Genomic DNA, 26227 nt, shown 5'->3' with positions numbered 1-26227 from the left:
CATATCTGAACTATGTTAGATGAAGACCGTGACAGGAAATGGCAAGTGGTTTAACTGGTCACTGAAAGATCTAATGACTACTTTGAAATAACTTAATAGAAACTGAACAAACAATTTCAAATTACCAGCGTGTTAGAAGACTGCATTACTAAGCAATATCACCGAGTCTTATAAAAGTATCGATGACGCCCAGGCGATAGGTATCAATTGCAATGTAATCGGCTGAGGCAAGAACGCGACCTCAAATTTCAGTCTGGTTTGCTGAATCCAAAAGAGTCGGTCTTGCGCTATTGTTATTTAAGCCCTTAAACTAAGTATTTATGTCAGGGAGTGAAGCACACAAAAGGTAAGGAGGCAAGGAAATGAAACTTCAAGTGTTGAGAGGGTATGGTTGGTTGGTTGGTTTGGGGAAGGAGACCAGACAGCGTGGTCATCGGTCTCATAGGATTAGGGAAGGATTGGGAAGGAAGTCGGCCGTGCCCTTTCAGAGGAACCATCCCGGCATTTACCTGGAGCGATTTAGGGAAATCACGGAAAACCTAAATCAGGATGGCCGGACGCGGGATTGAACCGTCGTCCTCCCGAATGCGAGTCCAGTGTCTAACCACTGCGCCACCCCGCTCGGTGAGAGGGTATGTCATGTTATTTGAGAGATTAAAACAGAGACAAATTTGCAGAGAATTTGACACTATGAAAGATTATCCTAGCGAAGTTTGTGGAGAAAAGAGTGAGAGAAAGAGGGTTGGAATGCTGAATTACATAAAAAATAGACAAAGTTAGTATCAAGTTAAGGAAGAGTCACAGGAGAGCTTCCTGTCGATACCTGTTGTGAAATCATCATACCAAAGATGATATTAAGGTGTCTTCCCGTTACATTCACGGATGGGGTGTGGGAAGAGTGACAGCTTTAAGCGTCTATGCGGCCTATGGTTGGTTTAATTCTATCTGCACAGTTTCTGCAATACTGATACGTATATTGCTTCTGGCCTGATGTACTCATATTGAAGTATACTAAGGAGGGATTCTCGAAATATATAATGTCTGTCTTCGACTGTTTGCCATTTAAGGCTATTCAAGACTTCTGTTACGCTCTCTCTCTTCTCAAAGAAGTATGTGAACATTCACTCCAGTTGCAGACGGAGAAACTAAGTAGCGAAACTAATTCCTTGAAACGAGCTTTGCGAAACAAGTTTAGTAAGACCCTGTCTACTCGGCAAAAACAATGTACACTTCAATTTCTACATTTTCTGAAGGAGCTAAGTGCCCAGTCAGATATAAAATTCGGGTGACAAATTAGCAGTGGCGGATATCATGCTTGTTTTCTTGAAATCAGTATGAAAGAACAGGACCAGACATGTTTGGATTCGTGACTCGGTAGGGAAGACGTTAGTTTTGGTACTTAACGACATAGTTGAAAGAAGTTATCGTCAAAGACTCCAGAAGCTACTTCCTCCACCTAAGAATGGCATCAGAACTATTCACTGATATTTCTAACAGATTTCAGAATGTGTTAAGAAATTAAGCAATGAAAACGACAAAGATTTTGGTCAAAATTGAAACTACAGTTCACATTGCGTTTATTTTGGCAAATAGTATTTTCATTCGTCTCAGTAGAGTCCCTATCGCGTTTCAAATTCCAAAACTGTCCAGTTTGTTTCCGATATTTGTGTTGGTATCTACTTGGAAAGTTCTTGTCTCCTACATTCACACATCAAAGCATTTTGCTTCGTATATATTAAATTTTGTATTTTCCTCGTAACCACCTCATTGCATTCTTGTTTCTGTATTTGCACAGCTGTGCTATGATCGAAGCTGGCTATTTCGTCAGTGTCTTCGGGATGATTTCATACTGACCTCAGAGAATTTCCGTTTCACAACTGCAGAAAAGGATCTTTATTAAACTTACTATCATCAGAAAAATTTAATTTGCTCAGTAACAACGATTTTGTCAATTCTTGTATGTTCACATTGCATCTTTGCAAACTGTAACCATCCATAAGCCAACAGTTTTCTCAGTTTTCCACTTGATGATGCGGTTATTGAAACGACACGTAAAATAAATATGACGCTTTCCTGTCATAACAAACGGGAAAGCCCCGAAACTGAGTACTTTCGTCAACGAGCTTCCCTATTTCGTGCCAGGCCAATGCATGGCTAGTAGCTGGAAGCACAGTTTTGAAACTTAGTTGCGAAACGTAGTGTTCTCATGTAAACTAGAAATTAATTGTATAGCAATTACACTCAACGTCCTCAGTTAGCTGTTGTATATATTCCATTTTCTGTCTCGATCTACAGTTTTTAACCACTACAGCTTCTTCTAGTAGCATGGAAGTTATTCCCTGACATCTTCACATTTATCGTATCATCCTGTCTCTTCTTGTTTATGTGTTCATGTATCTCTTTCTTCGCTGATTCTGCGAAAAATCTCCACACTTCTCATCAACCCACCTAATTTTCGAGATCCGTCTGCAGCATGACGTGTCAAACGCATCGATTCTCTTCTTCTCAGCCACCCCTACAGTCCATGATTTACATCCATACAATGCTGTTCTCCAGGCGTACACTCTCATAAAATTCTTCCTGAAATTAAGGCCAATGTTTTATGCTAGTAGACAGGGGCGTCCTCTTTGCCAGTGCTAGTCTGCTTTTTGTGTCCTCCTTGCTACCTCAGTGATACACTCACTTCTAATTCGGGGTTCCCAATTTTGATGTTAATGTTATCACTAATCTCATTTCACTACTCCTCATAGTTCTCGTCGTTCTTTGGTTTACTTCCAGCCCGTATTCTGTGCTTTTTAATTTTGTTCAGTATTCCTGTAATTCTTTCTCGCTTCCACTAAGGACAGTAAAGTCGTCAGAATTCTTCTTGCTGATCTTTGAGTGTATACAGTCAATTAAGTCAGGTTGAATCTCATTTTTAAACGCTGCATCCTTCTAATTAAATCTTCATTAGTCCACTCACCAAATTGTAAAAGAAAGAGGTTTTACATCCGATATAAAAATACTTTCTCAAAACTAGTTTTATCATAAATCTTACACTGGTTGCTGTATCAACCACAACGATGGAATGGAAGAAATTTTGTAAGTTTTATATCTGTCAAAATGAGCAGAATTAATCGGAATAATCGCATAAGTAGCTGTTGGCTTCCTGAAGACTACAAATCTGTGACTTCCACTACTATTCATTAATGTAATAGCCAGGAAATTAATTTTATTTTTACTTCAGTTTCAAATGTAAACTGTATATTGGGATACAGAGTACTGAATGCCTCCATAAATTCTGTTTAATCCCTCAATTTCTTTGTTAAATAATAACTGTGTATCTTCAATGTATCGATATTAGTCCGTAATTAAAGTAGTTAATTCCTCTCGTTGTTTTCTGGTGAGAATCTATGCAGACAGGTGCGCTGCTCTCATTGGACTGTCGTTACATACTTGGAGGTAGATCTACGTGTGCTAACCCAATAATTATCACTAGATAAGGTTGGACATCTCCCTCTTTTTGGCACGCTATTCTTTTAATCACATGCCACGCATTTGGCTTTTATGGGACCGTTTTCAATTTGATATGTTTGTTTCATCATACAAATAGTTTTGGACTTTTTTTGGTTATCTGATCATGCTCTGTTTCATACAGCGAACATGAACTGTAGCGCATTTTGGAGGGTTTCTCGGCTGAGGATATGTGCCGATCCATGTGTTGCTGTCCTTGGCTTTTCGTTATGTGCTTCGTGGTGGAAATGCGTGTGCCAGCCGGATAATTATCACTGGTCGTCATCACATGTCTCCTTTTTGGCATGCAATTATTGTAGTCATATGCATAGCATATAGCGCTCTGCAGCAATCTTCAATTTTACGTGGGTTTGCATTTACCGTCACTTGGACTCCTCTGGACGCGCCTTATGGCATTGTCATTGGTTTTGTTGTGGTGTTTATAAATGGCTCATGGATTGCTGTCACATGTCCATAATCTTACATTTCAACAGATTGATTGGAATTACTTCCCATTTCTTACTGGCATGTTATGTGGCCTCCATATTAATTAATTAATAATGTGGTTTCCTTTCAGACAACATGTGTGGCCAGTAATTTACATTTGAGATTTGCTTTATGTCAATGTAATGGATTTTGGTTTTAATGTGCCTTAAAACACTATAGTGTGTTTTGTTGTACCATATAATTGTTCATAGGTATATTAAATTTTTTTATTTTATTTTCTTTATTCACGTATGTTTAAATACATATGAGTAAGCTTTTGGGTGTTTTACTAGTCATAAAACCTTTCCTGATACTTCATGAATTGATACTGTTGAACTAACCTTCATAGTGCTCTACGTCCTCTCCGATAGATTTTCAGGGTGTGTCTTCCAGTGGGTTCAGGTATTACTGAATATCCAGCTTAACATTATATTGACTGTCCCCTATTTTGACTTTTCTGTTGACATGTAAACTTAATGCCTGGGACATTTACTGACTTCATAATATATTATTGTCTCATTGTTTACTTGGCTATACAGGTCACACTCAGTTTGGTATAAACGGTTATCTTACACCATTACAACATTTTGATATTGCTCAGTTCCGTACGTGGGTTTCATATGACATGTCCAGACCATATCTGACCATACTCAGTACAAGATATATGTGTAGAGCATATTTATCTAGTTTCTGTTGTCCACTTCGTCCAGATAGAACCATTTAGTGAGTTACGTATGTGTTGTAGGGGAGAAACCAGTTGTTTTATTTATATCCAATACATATGATTAAATTTTAATTTCGTTTACTATTGAAATATGTTCCTGTTATTTCATCCAACGATGTTTTCAAGTGTCCATTACGCTGAACTACATCCATGCAGATTAGTACCATTTATGTCCAGCCCTGGTAGCTGAGTGGTCAGCGCGACTGATGTCAAGCCTAAGGGCCCGGGTTCCATTCCCGGCTGTGTGAGAGATTTTCTCCAGTCTGGGACTGGGTATTGTGTTGTCCTAATCATCATCATTTCATCCCCATCGAAGCGCAAGTCGTCGAAGTGGAGTCAAATCGAAAGACTTGCACCTGGCGAACGGTCTACCCAACGGGAGGCCCTAGTCGCACGACATTACTGCAGTGCTATTCATTTTGGTATGCTTTCTAGTGGTTATGCTTGGTACAGGGTAGCTAGCTAAACATATAACTGTCCATCCATTTAGCCTTACAACCTAATTGTCTCTGACACTTGCTATCATTATATTATTACATCAAATATACACTCCTGGAAATGGAAACAAGAACACATTGACACCGGTGTGTCAGACCCACCATACTTGCTCCGGACACTGCGAGAGGGCTGTACAAGCAATGATCACACGCACGGCACAGCGGACACACCAGGAACCGTGGTGTTGGCCGTCGAATGGCGCTAGCTGCGCAGCATTTGTGCACCGCCGCCGTCAGTGTCAGCCAGTTTGCCGTGGCATACGGAGCTCCATCGCAGTCTTTAACAATGGTAGCATGCCGCGACAGCGTGGACGTGAACCGTATGTGCAGTTGACGGACTTTGAGCGAGGGCGTATAGTGGGCATGCGGGAGGCCGGGTGGACGTACCGCCGAATTGCTCAACACGTGGGGCTTGAGGTCTCCACAGTACATCGATGTTGTCGCCAGTGGTCGGCGGAAGGTGCACGTGCCCGTCGACCTGGGACCGGACCGCAGCGACGCAGAGATGCACGCCAAGACCGTAGGATCCTACGCAGTGCCGTAGGGGACCGCACCGCCACTTCCCAGCAAATTAGGGACACTGTTGCTCCTGGGGTATCGGCGAGGACCATTCGCAACCGTCTCCATGAAGCTGGGCTACGGTCCCGCACACCATTAGGCCGTCTTCCGCTCACGCCCCAACATCGTGCAGCCCGCCTCCAGTGGTGTCGCGACAGGCGTGAATGGAGGGACGAATTGAGACGTGTCGTCTTCAGCGATGAGAGTCGCTTCTGCCTTGGTGCCAATGATGGTCGTATGCGTGTTTGGCGCCGTGCGGGTGAGCGCCACAATCAGGACTGCATACGACCGAGGCACACAGGGCCAACACCCGGCATCATGGTGTGGGGAGCGATCTCCTACATTGGCCGTACACCACTGGTGATCGTCGAGGGGACACTGAATAGTGCACGGTACATCCAAACCGTCATCGAACCCATCGTTCTACCATTCCTTGACCGGTAAGGGAACTTGTTGTTCCAACAGGACAATGCACGTCCGCATGTATCCCGTGCCACCCGACGTGCTCTAGAAGGTGTAAGTCAACTACCCTGGCCAGCAAGATCTCCGCATCTGTCCCCCATTGAGCATGTTTGAGACTGGATGAAGCGTCGTCTCACGCGGTCTGCACGTCCAGCACGAACGCTGGTCCAACTGAGGCGCCAGGTGGAAATGGCATGGCAAGCCGTTTCACAGGACTACATCCAGCATCTCTACGATTGTCAGCATGGGAGAATAGCAGCCTGCATTGCTGCGAAAGGTGGATATACACTGTACTAGTGCCGACATTGTGCATGCTCTGTTGCCTGTGTCTATGTGCCTGTGGTTCTGTCAGTGTGATCATGTGATGTATCTGACCCCAGGAATGTGTCAATAAAGTTTCCCCTTCCTGGGACAATGAATTCACGGTGTTCTTATTTCAATTTCCAGGAGTGTAGTTGCATTCATGCATAAATATTCTTCACCCTGAACAGTATCTTGTGGGGTTTCCATATATTCTGTGTATGTTGTGACATAGGTGTTTTTCTACATTTGATCTTTTGACACCATCTGGACACTCATTTTATCAATATGACATCACTAGGCCCCACTATGATTAACCCATCTGTATTTTATAACTCAAACATTAATATAGGTATATTTATATTGTCATTTTCTTAGATTTATCATTTTCTTAGTTTTACTTATACTGGTACTTAGATTCTGTTGCTGTCCTTTTTCAAGGGCTTCTTGCACAGAGACGCATATATGTTGTTATCTTCAACAGTCTTGGGTTTTGTATACCCTTTGTATGGAAGGACATAGGTGGTTTTCTGTATTTGTTTTTTTGACACCATTTGGAGTCTTCATATTACACATATGACATAAGTAAGCACACATACAGTTTTCATCTTCGCATTTAATGTTACTTTGATATACTTATACCGATAGCTTTACCTCTATTCACACTTAGATATTGTTGATGCCATCCTTATGCCAGTACTATCTGCACATAGCTGTGGATTTCTTTTGTTTCCTTATTTCTAATCTTGTTGTTTCATACATTTGTCAATTTCTGCAGTTCTTCTTTTAGTTTGGTAGGTTACTACAGGATTTTGCTTTGAGAGTATCATATAACTGGCCAACTTTTAATCATGGAATATTTAATTAATGATGATATTAATAAATAGGTCAGTTGTACAATGTATGGAGTGGAAACTCGTTATCGTCTACTTTAATTACCTTTTATGTACGTGGCACTGGATCCTCCTGTTAGATTTCACTAAACAACTATCCAAAATTAACTTGTATAGTATTGACCTTGGTTCTTATTCTGTTTTCAATCTGTCTTTGTGTTTACAATGTTGGTAATTTCATGTTGCAATTATTACAGTTTACGTATACGTGCCTAAAGATGGTCTACAAACATGTTGCACTATAATAAAATAACATGAACTTCGTGGCTATAGGTGTTTCATTTTTCTATGTTATTCAGTGTAATCCTTTCACCCTGCTACAACAATAGTCATTTTAATGATGCAAGGTATGTTTCAGGCTTAACTAAAACTACATATAAACAGCATGAAAATAGGTGGGTCTGTAAATAACAACTTACATCTCCTCTTCCAAAGTAGAGTATTTCTCCTGCCAGTTTACTTGACTGGATGCATAAGCATAAGCAGCTGGGTGTTCTTCACCACCTATGTGTTGATTTAAAATACATAAAACCATTCTATCACTGACATCACATGATAAGACGAACTTTTTCTGAAAATATCAGTACTGGATCTGATGTCAGTGCCATTTTCCATACCTCAAATGCTATTTACGACTGTCAACCTATCACATTTTACCCCTTTCCATAATAAACAACTCAGTGGTTCTGTGATCTCAGCAAAACTTCTGAGAAATATTCTTTAATAGTTGCACAGGCGAGGATTTTAGATGCTTCAGTATTCGCGGTGTCAAGAAGTCATAGGCGTCAAAAGTCATAGGTTGCTGATACTCAATGAGGATTGTTTATTATGCTTTTTCCCTTCATTTTCGTCTTTGCAAAATGGGGTTTATCGATGCTGAGGATCAGGTGCACTTGCTGTAAACTAGTGACTACCTCTTCGTTCAGATCATTCGAAAATACTACGATATCATTTAAGCACACCACACACTTCTTACGTTGTAACCCATGAAGTCTCTAACAGCCTTTGAAATACAGCCAGTGTATTCTTGAGTCCAAATTCCATTGAGTGACACTGACGATGGCTCCATGGTACTGTGAAGGCAGTTTTTGGACTATCTTCTGGCACTACTTCTAACTGGTGATATATGCTCCTCAGGGCCAAACTTGAAAAATACTTGCAATTATCTAAGTAGTTCAATGTCTCAGTGGTATTCTGAATGGGATATGCATCAGTGATTGTTTCTGCAACCAGATACCAGTAGTCATAATAGAATCTGTAGTTTTTAGTACATCTCGTCATTTTTTGGGGATGGTGACCACTGCTGCACCTCTGAACTATCATTGTGTTCTTTTATTCCCACTGCTAGTTTCTGAGGAATACGTTTGTCCATAAATGACCCCAATGCTTTGGTATATGGTGAGGCTTCCTGTTTCCTGTGGATGGGAGTATTATTGCCCTTGAGAATATGATGTTGTGTAACAGGCATTGCTGGCAACAGAGAGTCAGAATTAAACAAGTCTATTAATCATACCAGGAAAGATACCATCTCTTGTATATTACTACCTCATAAGTGACCTACCTTTTTAAGTATTGCTGATGAACTAATGGTTTGCTTATGGCTTCTGTCATCATATAATCTATCAAAATCTTCTTCATCCAAATCAGCTGACGTGGCTATCATTACGTCCTTTGCAAGACTAACTCCATACTTGCTAAAATTATCTTGACTATCACGAATTATAAACTCGCTGTCTATACTACTAATGCTTGCTATGATTCTACACACGAAACAATGCATTTTGTCCAGTTCCACATGATTCTAATGGTTCTACAGCATTCAGGAACTCTTGTTTTAAATCGAAACCTATAGTAACCCAAACTAACTTCCCTGTATCTGACAGTATGTTAGTGTACACGTTCACATTTCGATTGGCAACAACTTCACAGTGGGCACGGTTGTCAACATTACCTTAATTGTAGTTGTTGCTCCCAGTGTAAACAAAGTTATCTTTCCTGTTTCTTATTTCTACACTCTCCTGTTTTATGTGCAAATTGTTCACACTCATATCATTCCAACTGACGACATCACTTCTGCGGATCACACTTACATTCACATCTGTAATATTTCATTTCAGAGGAGAAGACCTTTCAGTCACTACACCCATCAGTAGCAACATCACTATCCTCTAACTTGGTGGTGATTCTAATAGCCACAGACAGATCAGATGGATTCTCCATTCTGACTCTGACACTGAGTGACCTACTTTCAGCTTCACGTTGGACGACTTTCGTCTCTGCACTTTGCATCAGTTCATACGTTTCTACATTAGTCTTTTGGATTGTGTCTGAGGACTCCACAGATTCATTGTACTTCTGTGTCAAATTATCAAAATTTTCCCTGAAGTATATCATGCCATTCTGTTTTTGGCATTTTGTATATTCCACAACTGAAGTCACAACAAAAGAAAAAATTTGGTAAAACTGCTTTTACAGGACATTACAAAAATAAGCAAAGTTAAATTTAGTGTTGCAAAACGATAAAATTGTCTAAAAATGACACATGTTGCTGGTACTGCCCTAGTGTATGATAAATATGCCTCGCTAAGTAATAGAATTTAAACCTCACAGACGTAAATATGTTTCCCTATAATTCAATTTAAACTGTGACGTGTCTTAAAGCTCCTACAGCCTCACAAAGGTAACCTTAAAATTACGATGCACGTCAGCAGATCCTGTTATGGCCTTAACAATATGAACGTAAAAAGTTGGCCAATAGAAAAATATTCACACACGAAGATGCAACTCTGGAAAGGCGAATATTGATAATGTTGCAGATGTGGTTCCACTCACACTGAAGTCCTGAGGTGACAGCCAGTTCTGACACTAAAACCCATGGTACTGTAGTCTCGATGTATGCCGGATGTGAAATTGTGAATGTGAGAGTCTGGTCTGGTTGCCTGTGAATACACTTACTGTCAGGAATTATAGAACGCAAAATAGCTTATACACAGGGTTAACATGCAGTATTAGGACCAGTGGGTTTGTCTGCAAACTTCTGACTCGTCTGGCTAACCAGGTATCGATGTTGCTTCGCCAGTGGACAGCACAAATGCACCTCTCATGGTAGGTGTTATGTTGGCAACTTGTTGGTCATCTTTGCTTAATCCCTAGTGGGCCATTGTTCAAAGGCAGTCAAGACTTCACATCAGTGGCAGTAAGAGTAGGAGCAAGGGAAATCCATAAGACTGGAATACATAAGGCTGGCTGGCTGTTGTCTTCTGGTTGAATTCATCAAATGACGTGCATTGCGTCACAGACAGTTTTACGTTAACCCACTGTAATTTACAAGACTGTCATACCAAGCGCTCTTGTGCTTCAAAAGTCCTGGCGAAGAGTGAATTTGGCCCCGTTTTCTAGGCTTGTTAACGCTATATGCTACACCACGGTGTTCAGCTGTTGCTTTCTGATCTTCAGCTTAGAACTTTCAGTAACATCTGGATGTTGTTATACCGTCTGACATAACCTTTTGTCTTTCTATATGTTCAAATGCTGACGTCCTTCAGAAAGACAGAAACTTTTTTCGATATCATTATCCGTTACTGAGATCCAGAGGTTCAAATTTACCATATTCATGCGCACAAAATATGCAGATAATATCAAGTTCGAGGCGTGAATGTAATTTTAACTGAAGTAGTCGTGTGACTAGGGCCTCCCGTCGGGGAGACCGATCGCCTGGTGCAAGTCTTTCGATTTGACGCCACTTCGGCGACTTGGGCGTCGATGGGGATGAAATGATGATGATTAGGACAGCACAACAACCAGTCCCTGAGCGGAAAAAATCTCCGACCTAGGCGGGAATCTAACCCGGGCCCTTAGGATTGACATTCCGTCGCGCTGACCATTCAGCTACCGGGGGCGGACACTGAAGTATGGAACAAACTGCAAGAATTCTGGGGTCATCACAGTGGTTCTGCGGGCAGTCAACTATGTTTTTAATCATATTTCACCAAAAAGCCTTATGACGAATTGTCCCTATACACGTCTATATAGGCTGCCGCACGTGGCAGAACCGAAGACAGGTTTTATTCCTTTAATAATTTATTTCACAATGTGGGACCACAGTCATAACGTATTTCTTTAAAGTCAGTACCGCCATTATACTGTTTTTATTTGCAGTGTTACATTCACACGATCATGATTTTGGTTTTAAAGTGCCATTATCAAGTGTTTTAATGGTATACAGTGCCTAAGATGGCATACTGTCATATTTAAAATACACTATTAGACACATTGTCTACGGGTCAATATTTCTGGTAAAAGCCTACTGCTTTGTTTTATCACTGAGTATACCATCTTGACTGATTCAGTCAAGATGTTAGCCGACCGGAGTGGTCGTGCGGTTCTGGGCGCTACAGTCTGGAACCGATCGACCGCTACGGTCGCAGGTTCGAATCCTTCCTCGGGCATGGATGTGTGTGATGTCCTTGGGTTAGTTAGGTTTAATTAGTTCTAAGTTCTAGGCGACTGATGACCTCAGAAGTTAAGTCGCATAGTGCTGAACCATTTAGTCAAGATGTTATTCTCAGGGATTCTGAACTGGAAGTAATAGGGACAGAATTACTAGCTCTGGCATTTATGTAACAACCTATCCGTATAGGAGGCTCCTGAAGATCTCAGTCAGAACCAGCTGAATGAAGCTACTTTGGCACTTTTTCTCAGATCGCTTTCCGATCCAACTGTCTGCTCAGTACAAATTTGTACTTATTTTAAACTTACTGCCCGACGACCTAGAGTTTGGAAATATAAGACATTGCTCAGAAATATATGGTAATGCAATATCAATTCCCCTTTTTGTCAGTAATGATGGGGGTGGGTGTAAGAAAGTTTTATAATGCCAGACATATACGTTGCATTACATGAAAGATGCATTGTGCAGATAGTACTGGAATTAGTTTCAAATGTGTATATGGGTACAGTCGAGCAGAGGAGACGGACAGTGAGAAGGGGGGGGGGGGTAGGTGGAACAGACAGACGGAGGAGGAGGTGATGAATGCAGTGTATGTGACATACGCACACAGGGGTGAAGACGTGGCTATAAAGCAAGCATTAAAAATCTTATAAAACGTCACATATCCCTCATGAGCCATGGACCTTACCTTTCGCGGGGAGGCCTGCGAGCTTCAGCGACACAGATAGCCATACCATAGGTGCAACCACAACGGAGCGGTATCTGTTGAACAGACAGCAAACGTGTCGTTCCTGAAAATGGGTAGAAGCCTTTCCAATAGTTTCAGGGCCAACATTCTGGATAATTGACTGATCTGGCCTTACATCAATCACAATGGCCTTGCTGTAGTGGCACTGCAAACGGCTGAGGTTAAGGGGAAACAACGGCTGTAGTTTTTCCCGAGGGCATGCAGCTTTACTGGATGGTTAAATGATGATGACATTTTCTTGGGTAAAAAATTCCGGGGTAAAATAGTCCCCCACTCTGATCTCCTGGCGCGGACTACTCAAGAGGATGTGGAATGTCAGATCCCTTAATCGGGCAAGTAGGTTAGAAAATTTAAAATGGGAAATGAATAGGTTAAAGTTAGATATAGTGCAAACTAGTGAAGTTCGGAGGCAAGAGGTACAGGTAATCTGGCCAGGTGAATACAGAGTTATAGATACAAAATCAAATAGGGGTGATGTAGGAGTAGGTTTAATAATTGTAAAAAATTAGGAACGTGGATAAGCTACTGTAGACACATTAGTGAACGCATTATTGTAGCCAAGGTAGACGCGAAGCCCACACCCACTACTGTAGCGCAAGTTTATTTGCCAACTAGCTCCGCAGATGAGGTCGAGGTTGAGGAAATGTATGATGAGATAAATGAAATTATCCGGATAGTTAAGGGAACTGAAAATGTAATAGTCATGGGGGACTGGAGTTAGCGAGTAAGAAAAGGAAGAGAAAGAAAAATAGCAGATGAATATGGACTGAAGGAAAGGAATGAAAGAGGATGTCGCCTGGTAGAATTTTGGACAGAGCATAACTAATCATAGCTGACTCTTGATTTAAGAATCTTGAGAGATTTTTGTATACGTGGAAGAGACCTGGAGATACCGGAAGGTTTCAGATTGATTACATAATGGCTAGACAGCGGTTTTGGGACCACATTTTAATTTCTGAGATATTTCCATAGTAGATGTGCACTCTGACCACAATTTATTGGTTATGAACTGCAGATTAAAACTGAAGAAACTGCAAAAAGGAAGGAATTTTAGGAGATGGGATCTGGATAAACTGAAAGAAACAGGAGATGTAGAGGGTTTCAGAGGGAGCATTGGGTAGCTTTGAGAGTTGGAATAGTGAAGACAGCAGAGGATCAATTAGATAGAAAGACGAGGGATAGTAGAAACCCTTTGGTACCACAAGAGATATTGAATGATATGATGAAAGGAGAAAATATGAAAAAAACGCAATAAATGAAGCAGGTGTAAGGGGATACAAACGTCTAAAAATGAGATCTACAGAAAGTGCTAAATGGCTAAGCAGGAATGGTTAGAGGACTATTGTAAGGACGTAGAAGCATTTGTCACTGGGGCTAAGATAGATACTGTCTACAGGAAAATTAAAGACCCCTTTGGAGGAAAGAGAACCACCTGTATGAATATCAAGAGATCATTTGGAAAACCAGTCCTAAGCAAAGAAGTGAAAGCAGAAAGGTGGAAGGGGTATACATAGTATCTACACAAGGGAGATGTACTTGAGGGCAATATTATGGAAATGGAAGGTAACGTAAAGGAAGATGAGAAGGGAGATATGATACTGCATCAAGAATTTGACAAAGCACTGAAAGACTTAAGTCGAAAGAAGACCCTGGGAGTAGACAACATTCCCTTAGAACTACTGATAGCCTTGGTAGAGCCATCCATGACAAAAAAAGATAACTGCTGAAGATTAGATAGGTAGATCACGCAACTAATGAGGAGGAGCTTGAGCAGAATTGGGGGGAAGAGACACTTGTGGTGCAACCTGACTAAAAGAAGGGGTCCATTGACAGGACACATTCTGAGGCATCAAGAGATCACCAATTTGGTAATGAAGCGTGGAGGATAAAATTTGTAGAGGGAGGCTCAGAGATGAATACAGTAAGCAAATTCAGAGGAATTTAGTTTGCAGTAGCTACTAGTAGATGAAGGTGATCACACGGGACAGAGTAGCATGGAGAGCTGCGTTAGACCAGACTTTTTACAGAAGACCACAACAACAGCAACAAAAAATCACATATAATTTGATTGCTTCTTTATCAAATTTTTAAGAGAAATGACAGTTAAACGGCTTGATAAATTATCAGTAGATAGGTATAACACAGTTCTGTTTCATGTACTATCAGGTGATGAGACGCTGAAAGAAAACCAGCAATTGAACACGTTTTCTCAATCTCATCAAAAAATTAAAAATGCGTCGAAAAATTTCACAAACACAAAACTAAAAAGTTTTGACTAATTATTTTAACAAAATTAATTTTAATATCCCACGTTTTGATATTGGCCTAAAACTCATAAAGTAATTTTCCCTCGCCCCATACAGACTGATAGCGTCATACAGATTGTCCTGAAAACATATGGTTGTGAATTTTTAATAGCTGTGAAAATACTGTCTAGCATCCACGGTCTATGGTTAGCGTCTTTGACTAGGAGTCAAAAAGATCGTGTGCTAGGTTTGTCCCAGTCAACACTTACATTCTGAAAAAGAAAAAAGAAAAAAAAAAAAAACATTTGCAATCACGTCTGAAGATTTCTGAAGTAAGAAGTCACCCTCTTTCTCTCAACAGGTGTGTCACCGGTAGCCAAAGAGAGGACAGAGGTTCAGGACACTCATTTTGTCATAGCAGTGGCGCAATGGCAATATGTCCCCAAAAGGCGGAAGAATCCTGTATGATCAACGGCTTGAGGATTCAGAAGGCAATGAAAACTCATAATGTACATCCACAGGGTTTGTGGCCTGTAACTGAAAACAAGTCTGATGAGAATTTCTCCACAAACAAAAAAATTGTGTCTTAGTCACTTATTGTGAACTCCATGAGTGGACTGCCAATAGGGGGAGACCATGAGGAAAAAATGGAGTAATCAAGAACAGCATAACATTTTACGAAAGAGAACATGGAATGTCAGCAGTTTTAGCGTGGTTGGGAAGCTTGAAAATCTAAAAAGAAGAATGCGACGGCTGTGTCTGAATATTATGGAAGAGTAGTGAAATGGAAGGGAGATAAGGTTATCTTGTCAGACGAATATAGTGTAATACGAACATCGGCAGAAAATGATATAACGGGAGTGGGATTCGTGTTGAATAGGAAAATAGAAAAGAGTACGAGCTATTATCAACGGTTCATTGATATGGCTCCACAGCGAGTCAACGCCGACAACGACAGTCCAGGTGTACATGCCAACGTCGCAAGCGGAAGATGAATAGGTACAGAAAGTATGTAACGATACTAAACTGGTAATTCATTAAGTAAAGGGAATGAATTGTAATACTCGTGGGAGACTGGAATCCTGTTGTAGGTGAAGGAATAGAAGAAAGGATAGATGGAGCATAATGACCTGGCTGTACCAATGAGAGAGGAGAAATTTCAGATGATAATAGAGAATATTTCCTTCAAGAATCACAAGTGGAGGCGGTATGCTTGGAGAAAAACCGGAAACACTGGAATATTCTGAATAACTTACATCACAGTCAGACAGAGATTCTGAAATCAGACATTGTATCGTACGGCTTATGCAGGTTCATATATAGGCTCACATCACAATTTCGTGATGACAACGAGTAGACTGAAGTTTAAGGGAATCGTCAAGAAGAATCAGGTTGAAAGGAAATGGCGTGCTGTAATGCTCAGGAAAGACAAAATGCGTTTTAAATTCGCTAAGAATGAGGATAATGCGATTAGGAATGTCAAAGTAGGCAGCTCAGTTGATGGGAAGTAGTTATCACTAAAAAAGTCAGTCACAGATGATGGACGGATGAACATAGGAATGAGAACTGCGAATAAATATGAGTAACGGAAGGACAATGGACTGACGAAATCTGGCCGTGCAAAAATTTTCAGGGAAGGAAGAAAGGTTCAAAAAATGGCTCTGAGCACTATGGGACTCAACATAAGAAGAAAGGACACGAAAAGAGATGACGGTCAGTTTGGCTTAGGAAAGGTAAAGGCATCAAAGACAGGAAGACCAAAAGTGAAGTACTTGGATTAAAAATAGTGTAAGAAAGGGATACACTCTTTCGCCCCTACTGCTCAATCTATACAGCGGGGAAGCAATGACGGAAATAAATGACGGAGAAGCAATGACGGAAATAAATGAAAAGTTGAACAATGCCAATAAAATTCAGGGTGAAAGGGTATCAGTGATAAGACTCGCCCGTGAAATTACTATCTTCAGTGAAAGTGAAGAAGACTTACAGGATCTGTTGAAAGGAATGAACAGTCTAATCAGCACAAAATATGAGTCGAGAGTAAACTAGAAAAACACAAAGGTAATAATGAGATATAGCAGATATGAGAACAGTGAGAAAATTGACATCAAACGCAGTAGTCATGAAGTAGACGAGAGATGATGAATTCTGCTAAACTGAAAGAAAAATAACCCGCGACAGACTAAATAAGGATATAAAAAGCAGAATGGTTGGTACAGGAAAGAATGCATTCCACGAGAAGAGCAGTCTGTTGGTATCTAACAGAGTCCTTTACCACAGGACGAAGTATCTGAGAATGTACGTTTGGAGCACAGCATTGTATGGTAGTGAATGGTGGACACTGAAAAACTCCGAGTAGAAGAAGTTTTTAAGATGTGTTGCTACACAAGTATGTTGAAAATTAGGTGATATGACATGATAAAGAATGTGGAAGGAACGTATGGGAAACACTGACAAGAAGAACAGTTTGGATGATAGCACCCAGGGAATACCCTCCATGGTTCTAGAAGGAGCTGCACAGTGTAAGAACTGTAGCAGAACAAAGAGATTGGAATATATTCAGCAAATAATCGAGGATTTTGGGTGCAAAAGCTGTTCTGAGATAGAGAGATTGGCTCACGAGAGGAATTCTTGGCGGGACGCATCAAACCTGTTAGAAGACCAACGACTCAAAAAACAGTTAATTGTAACATTTATAACAAAATAACATGCGTAACATGCAATAGACAACGGATACATTACTAGTTCGCTACTTACTACCTGTTGAATGAATTGTTCGCATAGTTTCAGGACTACGTGTGTGTTGTTAGGACTGTATAAGGTGTTGGAGAAAGTATTTTATACGTTTTAGTACAGTTGAAAAACGTGGTGTCTTAAAATTTCAATTTTATTTAAATATATATTTGATTTATTTTTTGTGGTGATATGTCCAGATAATAATGCGAAAATTCTGGTATGTGATTTGTGTAAATATTTATAAGTGAAGTAATGTGAAGTTAGTGACCTCTGCAGTGTACCTGTATCATAATGGCTGTTAAAAAGACAAACGGTCGTACATAAATTTACACATGAGATACTTCGAGAAAATTATCACGTGACTACAAGGAATTTGATATCTATGAGAGTGACTCTGTGAACAATTGGTTAGTCCATCAAAGAAGTCGTTCCCCGTACAACTGCACTGTTCGAAAATTCTCTTCAGATACATAAAATATGTTCTGAACTGTTATGTGTGTTTGAAACCTCTACATATCACATCTGAAAGAACTTTGTTGTGTTGTGAAATTTTGAAATTTTCTTGTTGTAGTTGAATTCCAACTGGTATGAAAAACCTGTGGAGTCCCTTTTTAAATGTCTGGTTACAGTTCTGGAAACATTAAAATTTAGCCACAGTTGCTAAGAGGAGTTGTATCTTTGCTATGTTCCACTCGTGCTCTCCCACAATTCGCTATGTAGATCTACGATGAATATTGTATAACTCTGCGAATATAAATCAATAGTATATGGCATTATTATAAGAAAGGAAAGATTGCTGACAATAAGTAATATGTCAGTTTCTATGTTTGCCATGCTTTGGTCTGTATGTAGTTTGTGTTTGTCGTTTGGGCAAAGCACAATCTTAGTATGCCATCAGCGTACTAGTACGTGACAGTGAACACTACGTAATCACATTGTCCGCCCGAACGGCCTAGAACAGTAGGTCGCGTCACACTATCGATCCAAGCAGGTCAGTTCTATGGGAATGTTGTAAGCGTATCGCGAATAGTGATAACTCTTAGGTGGAACCAGTCTTAGATTCAGATTGTCTTTCAACGTAATCTTCACGTGCAGAGCAAGCCATACACATAGTGTGACAGCTGTCGTGAATCTTACTCAAGGAGGCAGATTATTTGAAATGTATTCAGGCGGACTACTTTCGAGTTTTGTTCATCTTGCTGCAGTGACGCAGAAAACATTCATCCAGTACAGATACAACATATTTACGTAACAATGTGAAACAGGCCAATTTATTAATAAATATGGGCTTCACAACCTTTTACGTACTTAACAACGTATGGCCCAACTTCTAACCGTTACTAGTAACAAATAGTTTGTTGCTCACAACTCTGTGAAACATTTAGTCAAAAGGAAGGTATAAACAGCCCAATAAAAAGTAGGTATGTCTATTCGATGTAGAGCAAACATTCTCACGAATTCACCCACATCTAATACACGTAGCAGTTATATAGAAACCATTTTATACTACGGTAAACTGAACCGAAAATAGGCTTTCCCCAGATTTACAGAATTTTCAGCGTCAAAGATCGTCCAGAGTACATCTTTTCATGAATTCACCGTAAAATGTCACAGGAAACCACTCCCCACGCTTAAAATTGTGAATTAATTTTAAGTCTGTTTGTTCGAAAATATCAAGACAAGCAGTGAAGAGATTTTTCTTAAATGGTGCTGACTTTCTTGTTTCCTTATCCAAAAAGGTTTGAAGTAGTGTCACATCCGTTTCGTCCATGAAAGGAAAGAATTTCCTGCGGAAATGTGCATGATGTTGACGAGTACAGAACGCTCCTAAGATTCTGGAAACAGATTAGGATAATGCTGCCAGAAACAACGAGATACATAGGTTTTCCCATTCATGGTGACACTACAATTGTCAGCAGCCTTTGATATAATGATGTTAATTATCATCGAAAAGTTATCTTTATTGGCTGCTTTACCACAATGCTCTTTGCTGCCATTCAGTCAACAGCATTGAAACGAAGTTCCTTAGGTTGGTGCCGGTTCATACAAAAAATTTCTTATGGCGCTAACGGCTGTTGTTGTGAAGAAGGGTTACTGTACGGAAAGGTGCAATAAAACAAGCGACTTTCGTAACCGTCGTCGGTAAGATACCCATTAAACTATTACATCAGAGGTGCGTATAGTCTACATAGGTAGTCTACATGGGTAGTCCTTTGTCCATTCAGTGTATTTTATTCCCTCGAACTAAGACAAAAAATATTTTTTGATACCTTAAAGACGAGAGTGAGCTACGCAAGCGAGAGAAGCATCCAGCAGTGGTCGCAGCGCCAGCAGTTTGAGTTAGTACGCAGTATTTAGTACAGTTAGGGCTTATTTTCAACGAGACTCTCTCAAGAAGCGAATATCAGCTCGAATATTTATCTCCTGCAGTAGCTTTTGTGAGAGCTGAATTCTAGTGAAAAGTCCCTGAAGAAACATGTGTACCTATTCAGTAGTGAAATTTAGTTCTATTTTAAGGGCTTCGAGAACGTGCAGTATTAGAGTTTAGGGAAAACTCTACAGAGCAGATTTTAGTATTTGTCTATTCTCCTTCTTTACATTTATGTACACCTCAACCTCAGTAGCACCACAGTCGGGTGATTTTCTGTCCTAGGGGAGTCTGTTTGTCTTTTTTTCGAAATTAATTCAGATTTTTTATATTTTGGAAAATTTATGCAGGATTTTTTTTTTTTTTTTTGTGAGTGATATGATGCATTGGAAACGTGATCGTTGCGGCGGACACAAGAAGAGTTGACCGCTGGGCGTAAACAGCTGGAAACTGCGTTGGCCACAGTCGACATACTTCAAGCCACTGCTCAAAGCTGCAGTGACACTGGGCATCAGTGATGAGCTCTGCGGAACCTTTGGTGCCGATAGAATCCCCCGCCATCACCATTGCCGCTGGGCCTTCTGATAGGCAACATTCGACAAGTCCGTCTTCCCTCAAGAATGAGTTGCGGACAGTGATGGATTCGTGTGTGTCTGGGCGGGAGGTGAAAGTGGAAACACGCCGCACGGCTGACACCTTACACCTTAGCACTGGGTGTGATGTGCTACACAGTGTTGAAAACTCTTCTGCAACAACAAGGGACACCTCTCCATTTGGGCCAGTCGCAAATTTTCCTACCCTGCCTGTGCAAATGCTGAGGGCCAGTATGCTGTTCACTGGGAGCTCCAACGTTCGTTACACAGGTTTACAGAGCTCGTCAGGAAAAATAACGGCGAGGTCGGGAAAGAATGCCAGTTTGCGCACGGTATGTTTTGGAGGGGGGGGGGGGGGGGAAGGGGGCGGAGGAGAGCTAGTGCAAAACAGTGGACGAGACTCTGTCAGTGGTTGTCGAGCGCACTGGGTGCAACCGGATGCAAATCGAGGTTCATGTCGACACGAATGCGCCTGTCACCAGATTCCTGGTGCCGACCTCGGTTTCTTTCTATGGTTGGCTAATTTAGTGAAGGCAACTAGCGCCGCACGTGAGGTGCTTTTCAAACTCGATACTTTGCAGCATCTTACGCAGAATCGATCGAGATCCTCTGGTCCGGAGCAAACCCAGAGACCCAGATGACTCTGCGACCGTATCGGATGCCAATTTGTGGATCTCGCTATCGAGTGAAGATCTGTACTGTCTTCCATAACAGGTCAAGTGTGTAATACACACATGAATCGGCTACTTGGGTAGCAGAATATGTATGGCGTGCACAAGGTGACTTTTTAGTTTAGAAGAACTCGCCTCCTCCTTGGGATCAGAGGCAAATTACCTGCCGAAATCGCAGAAACATCAGCCCCATTGTTCTCAGAAAATACTCGTCATCTCATACCAAAAAATGAAAAGTTTGGTATCATATTAGCAAACAGTAGGCGTATCAATGGTAAAGTCCAAGAATTACGAGCACTTAGTAAGGTAATATTGCTCAAGTAGTAGTAGAAACAGAAAGTTGTTTGAAACCGAATGTGTTCAGCTGCGAAATTCTAAATATAGATTGAAATATGTATCGTAAATACAGATTCGAGGCCGATCGTGACGGTGCATTTATAAGCTACTGAGGTTATAGAGGATTCTTAATGTGAATTAATTTGGGCGAAGCTAAGCATCAAAGGTGGTGAAAAATGGTAATCGAAATCTTCTGCAGACCGCCTGCGTCAGGAGCTGCAGTGGTAGAACACTACAGAGAGAACTTGCAGAATTTCGTGAATAAGTTTCCTGATAATGCTATTGTAAAAGCAACTTCCAGTTGCCAGGTATAGAATGTGTGAATCATGTGATTGCAGGTAATGCCAGAGACAAGGGGTCGTGTTACATTATTTTCAATGTCTTGTCCGAAAATTACGTAGAGCAGGTAGTTAGAGAACTAATCCTGTAAGTAACATCTTAAATCTTCTATAAACAAATTGATCGTAACTTTCAGAATCAGTTAATGTAGAATAGGCTGTGTGATCATAAGACAGTGATAGCATTTGCGGCTATGGCTGTTTCAAGAAATGTTAGAAAAGGTGGGACAACATTTGTGGTACGCAAAAGTGACACAAATTACTAAGTGTTGAAATATTCAGGATACGGCGCGGAAATGGGAAAAAATTAAAATCGTCGTTTAATGTGCCGTAGGCAAGTATGTTTCGGGCAAGACCCATCACGCCGTGGTTTCATAACAGTGTAGGAAGACTGCTGCATGCACAAGGAGAGCTTCATCAAAGAATCGAGGCAAATCAAAACCAAGTTGACAAAGAAAAGATGAACTAAGCGAAAATAAGCGTAAGGAAATACGTTCAATGACTTTTAAGGCAAGAGTGTATAGTCTTACATAAAATCAGTAAATGAATCGAAATCACCTATTTCGCCTGTTTGATACATCTTGCTCACCAGATGGTAGAGTTTTATCAGGACTGGCTCTCCCAAGGCCGTCAGTAGTTCCAATGGAATGTTGTCTACTCCGGGGGCCTTGTTTCGACTCAGGTCTTTCAGTGCTCTGTCAAATTCTTCACGCAGTATCGTATCTCCCATTTCATCTTCATCTACATCCTCTTCCATTTCCATAATATTGTCCTCAAGTACATCGCCCTTGTATAGACCCTCTATATACTCCTTCCACCTTTCTGCTTTCCCTTCTTTGCTTAGAACTGGGTTGCCATCTGAGCTCTTGATGTTCATGCAAGTGGCTCTCTTTTCTCCAAAAGTCTCTTTACTTTTCCTGTAGGCTGTATCTATCTTACCCCTAGTGAGATAAGCCTCTACATCCTTACATTTGTCCTCTAGCCATCCCTGCTTAGCTATTTTGCACTTCCTGTCGATCTCATTTTTGAGACGTTTGTATTCCTTTTTGCCTGCTTCATTTACTGCATTTTTATATTTTCTCCTTTCATCAATTAAATTCAATATTTCTTCTGTTACTCAAGGATTTCTTCTAGCCCTCGTCTTTTTACCTACTTGATCCTCTGCTGCGTTCACTACTTCATCCCTCAAAGCTACCCATTCTTCTTCTACTGTATTTCTTTCCCCCATTCCTGTCAATTGTTCCCTTATGTTCTCCCTGAAACTCTGTACAACCTCTGGGCATTATCTTGCTGAAATGTAAGCCTAACATGTGTAGCCATGAAAACGGGGCCTAGAATATGGTCAACGTACCGCTGAGTGTTAAGGGCGCTGGAGATGACAGCCAAAGGGTTCCTGCTATTAAATAAAGTGGCACCTCAGACGATTACTCGTGGTTGGTGGGCAGTATGGCGAGCGGAAAATCACATGGGTACCCCACTGCTGTCTGTGTCGTCTGCAGACACGTCTTTGCAGGGCTCAGTTTGAAGCAGGACTCATCAGTGGAGACAATTCTACTCCATTCAATGAGATTCCGGGCCAGACACGTGTCTGGAAGCACTCCGGACGGTGAACGGCATTAGGCCAAATCCAGAGAAAGATAAGGCTATACAGCTCCCTTTTTACGTAAGGTCTCAAGCATTTGTCCACAACATGACGATTGGTTTCTTTTGTGAGCTTCTCAGATTTTGTGACTATTGAGTCCACATTCTGATCTCGTTCCATTAATTACTTTACGTCTTGATGGATTTGCGTTTCAAATTTGTCACTAACTTTTGGAGAAAAACGAAAGCTGTTGGCAGCAATTTCCTGGAAGATCTTAATCGGTGTAAATTGTGTTGACAAAATCTATTTTTAATACTATCAGAAATTTTCAATTGTTTTGGCATTAACTCCATTGCTTTTCATGATACGGTAAAAAGTATAGATGTTACATAGTTCCGCCTAAACAACGTCGTAAGGTTATATTCGAATACGAAGAGCAATAACTCTAATTTATTACCACTGCGCTACCAGCGCACTTCGTCTACTTCGTACCAGTAGCCTGATGAAGAGCCGTCGAAACTTTTACAGTTTTTTTCTCAGAGGGTGCTGTGAGTTGGCACCTAAGCCAAAATAGATATCATCATCCTTCTGCCACGCTGCCAAGATTAGACTCTATCAGAGAGGAACCCATGGCAGGTTCACCTTGTTAGAATAACTACAGCTAACCTTGGTCATCCCCTTCAGTTTTCACCCATACACCGGCGATTACTTGATACCTCCGTATGTATGCTATCAGTCGATCCCTTCCTTTATTCAAGTTGTGCTATAAATTTCTTGTTTTCCCATTTAACTTATTACCTCCAGATCAGTTACTCAGTCTATTCATAACATTTTTAATATTCTTCTGTAGTCTACTCTCTTGTTGCTTGAAATGCTGAAGGCTATACTACAACAAATACCTTTAGAAAAGTCTTCCTGACAGTTAAATTTATATCAGCTGTTCAAAAATTCCATTTCTCCAGATGTTTTTTCTTTGATAGCAAGTATTTATTTCATATCCTCTGTACTTTTGTTATCTTCTGTTATTTATCTGCCCCAATAATGAACCTTGTCAACAACTTCCCGTGCTCATTTCCTAATCTGATTCCCTCATACCGTCTTGATTTAATTAATTCTTTTTCACCATATTTTATCTTTCCAAGACACTATCCATTTCGATGAACTGCTCTCCAAAGTCCTTAATGGCCTCTTACAGAATTACAATGTCAACAGCAAACCTCAATATTGTATTTTGTCTCCCTTAATTTTATTTATCATTTCAAATTTCTCCTTGGTTTCCTTTATTACTTGCACAATCTACCGATTGAATAACCATGACATATAGGTGACAAATCAGTCTCGCTCCGTTTTCATGCACTGTTTCCTACTGGCGTTCTCCTACTCTTACAGCTATAGTTCGATTTCTGTACAATATTTAGATAACCTTTCTCTTTCTGTATTTCATTCCTACTACGAGGGTCACTCCAAATGAAATGCAAACTATTTTTGTGAAAATACATTTTTCATTCTGCATCTGTGAAACTTTTACAGTGTGTAGATACATCCTTGCCGCTTGTTTTCAAACTTAGTTCAACCTGTTATCGTGAGTGGAGCCGTCGCAGCATGTCTTCAAGATGGCTGCTACACTTGACATTCGTCAGAAGCAACGTGCTGTCATAGAATCCCTGTGCTGTGAAAACGAGACGGTGGGAAACATCCACAAGAGGTTGAAAAACGTGTATGGAGATGCTGCTGTCGGTCGCTGTACAGTTACTCGGTGGGCAAGCAGGTTGAGTGATGAAAGCGGGCACGGCAATATTGAGGATTGTCCTCGCAGTGGCAGGCCTCGTACTGCACACACTCCAGACAATGTACAGAGAGTTGACGGATTGGTGACTGCTGACAGACGCATCACAGTGAACGAATTGTCACGCTACGTTGGGATAGGGGAAGGAAGCGTTTGCAGAATACTGGAAATGTTGACGTTAAAAAAGGTTTATGCCAGGTGGGTTCCGAGGATGTTGACTGTGGCTCACAAAGAAACAAGAAAAATGGTATGCAGCGAACCTCTGGAACAGTACGAGAATGATGGAGATGAATTTCTTGGAAAAATTGTGACAGGTGATGAAACATGGCTCCATCATTTTTCACCAGAGATGAAGAGGCAATCAATGGAGTGGCATCATGCAAATTGACCCCGGAAAAGTTATGGCTACGGTGTTTTTCGATTCCGAAGGACTCTTGCTTGTAGACATCGTGCCAAGTGGAACCACCATAAATTCTGATGGATATGTGACGATACTTAAGAAACTTCAAGCTCGACTGAGTCTGTTCGACCACATCGGCAAAAGCAGGATGTTTTGCTGGTGCACGACAATGCACGGCCGCATGTCAGTCAAAAAACCATGGAAGCGATCACAAAACTCGGATGGACAACACTGAAACACCAGCCTTACAGTCCTGACTTGGCTTCATGTGATTATCATCTCTTTGGGAAACTGAAAGACTCTCTTCGTGGAACAAGGTTTGAAGATGATGAATCCCTTGTGCACGCTGCCAAACAGTGGCTCCAACAGGTTGGTCCAGAATTTTACAGTGCGGGTATACAGTCGCTGGTTCCAAGATGGCGTAAGGCAGTTGAGAGGGATGGAAATTATGTGGAGAAATGAAAATATTGTTCCTAAAGGATGTATCTCCACACTGTAAAACGTTCTAACTTGTAGAATAAAAGATGGATTTAAAAACAAATAGTGTGCATTTCTTTTGGA

Source organism: Schistocerca piceifrons, chromosome 4 (assembly GCF_021461385.2).
Source record: "Schistocerca piceifrons isolate TAMUIC-IGC-003096 chromosome 4, iqSchPice1.1, whole genome shotgun sequence".
In the NCBI taxonomy this organism is placed as follows: domain Eukaryota; kingdom Metazoa; phylum Arthropoda; class Insecta; order Orthoptera; family Acrididae; genus Schistocerca; species Schistocerca piceifrons.
This window is presented reverse-complemented; position numbering follows the sequence as displayed.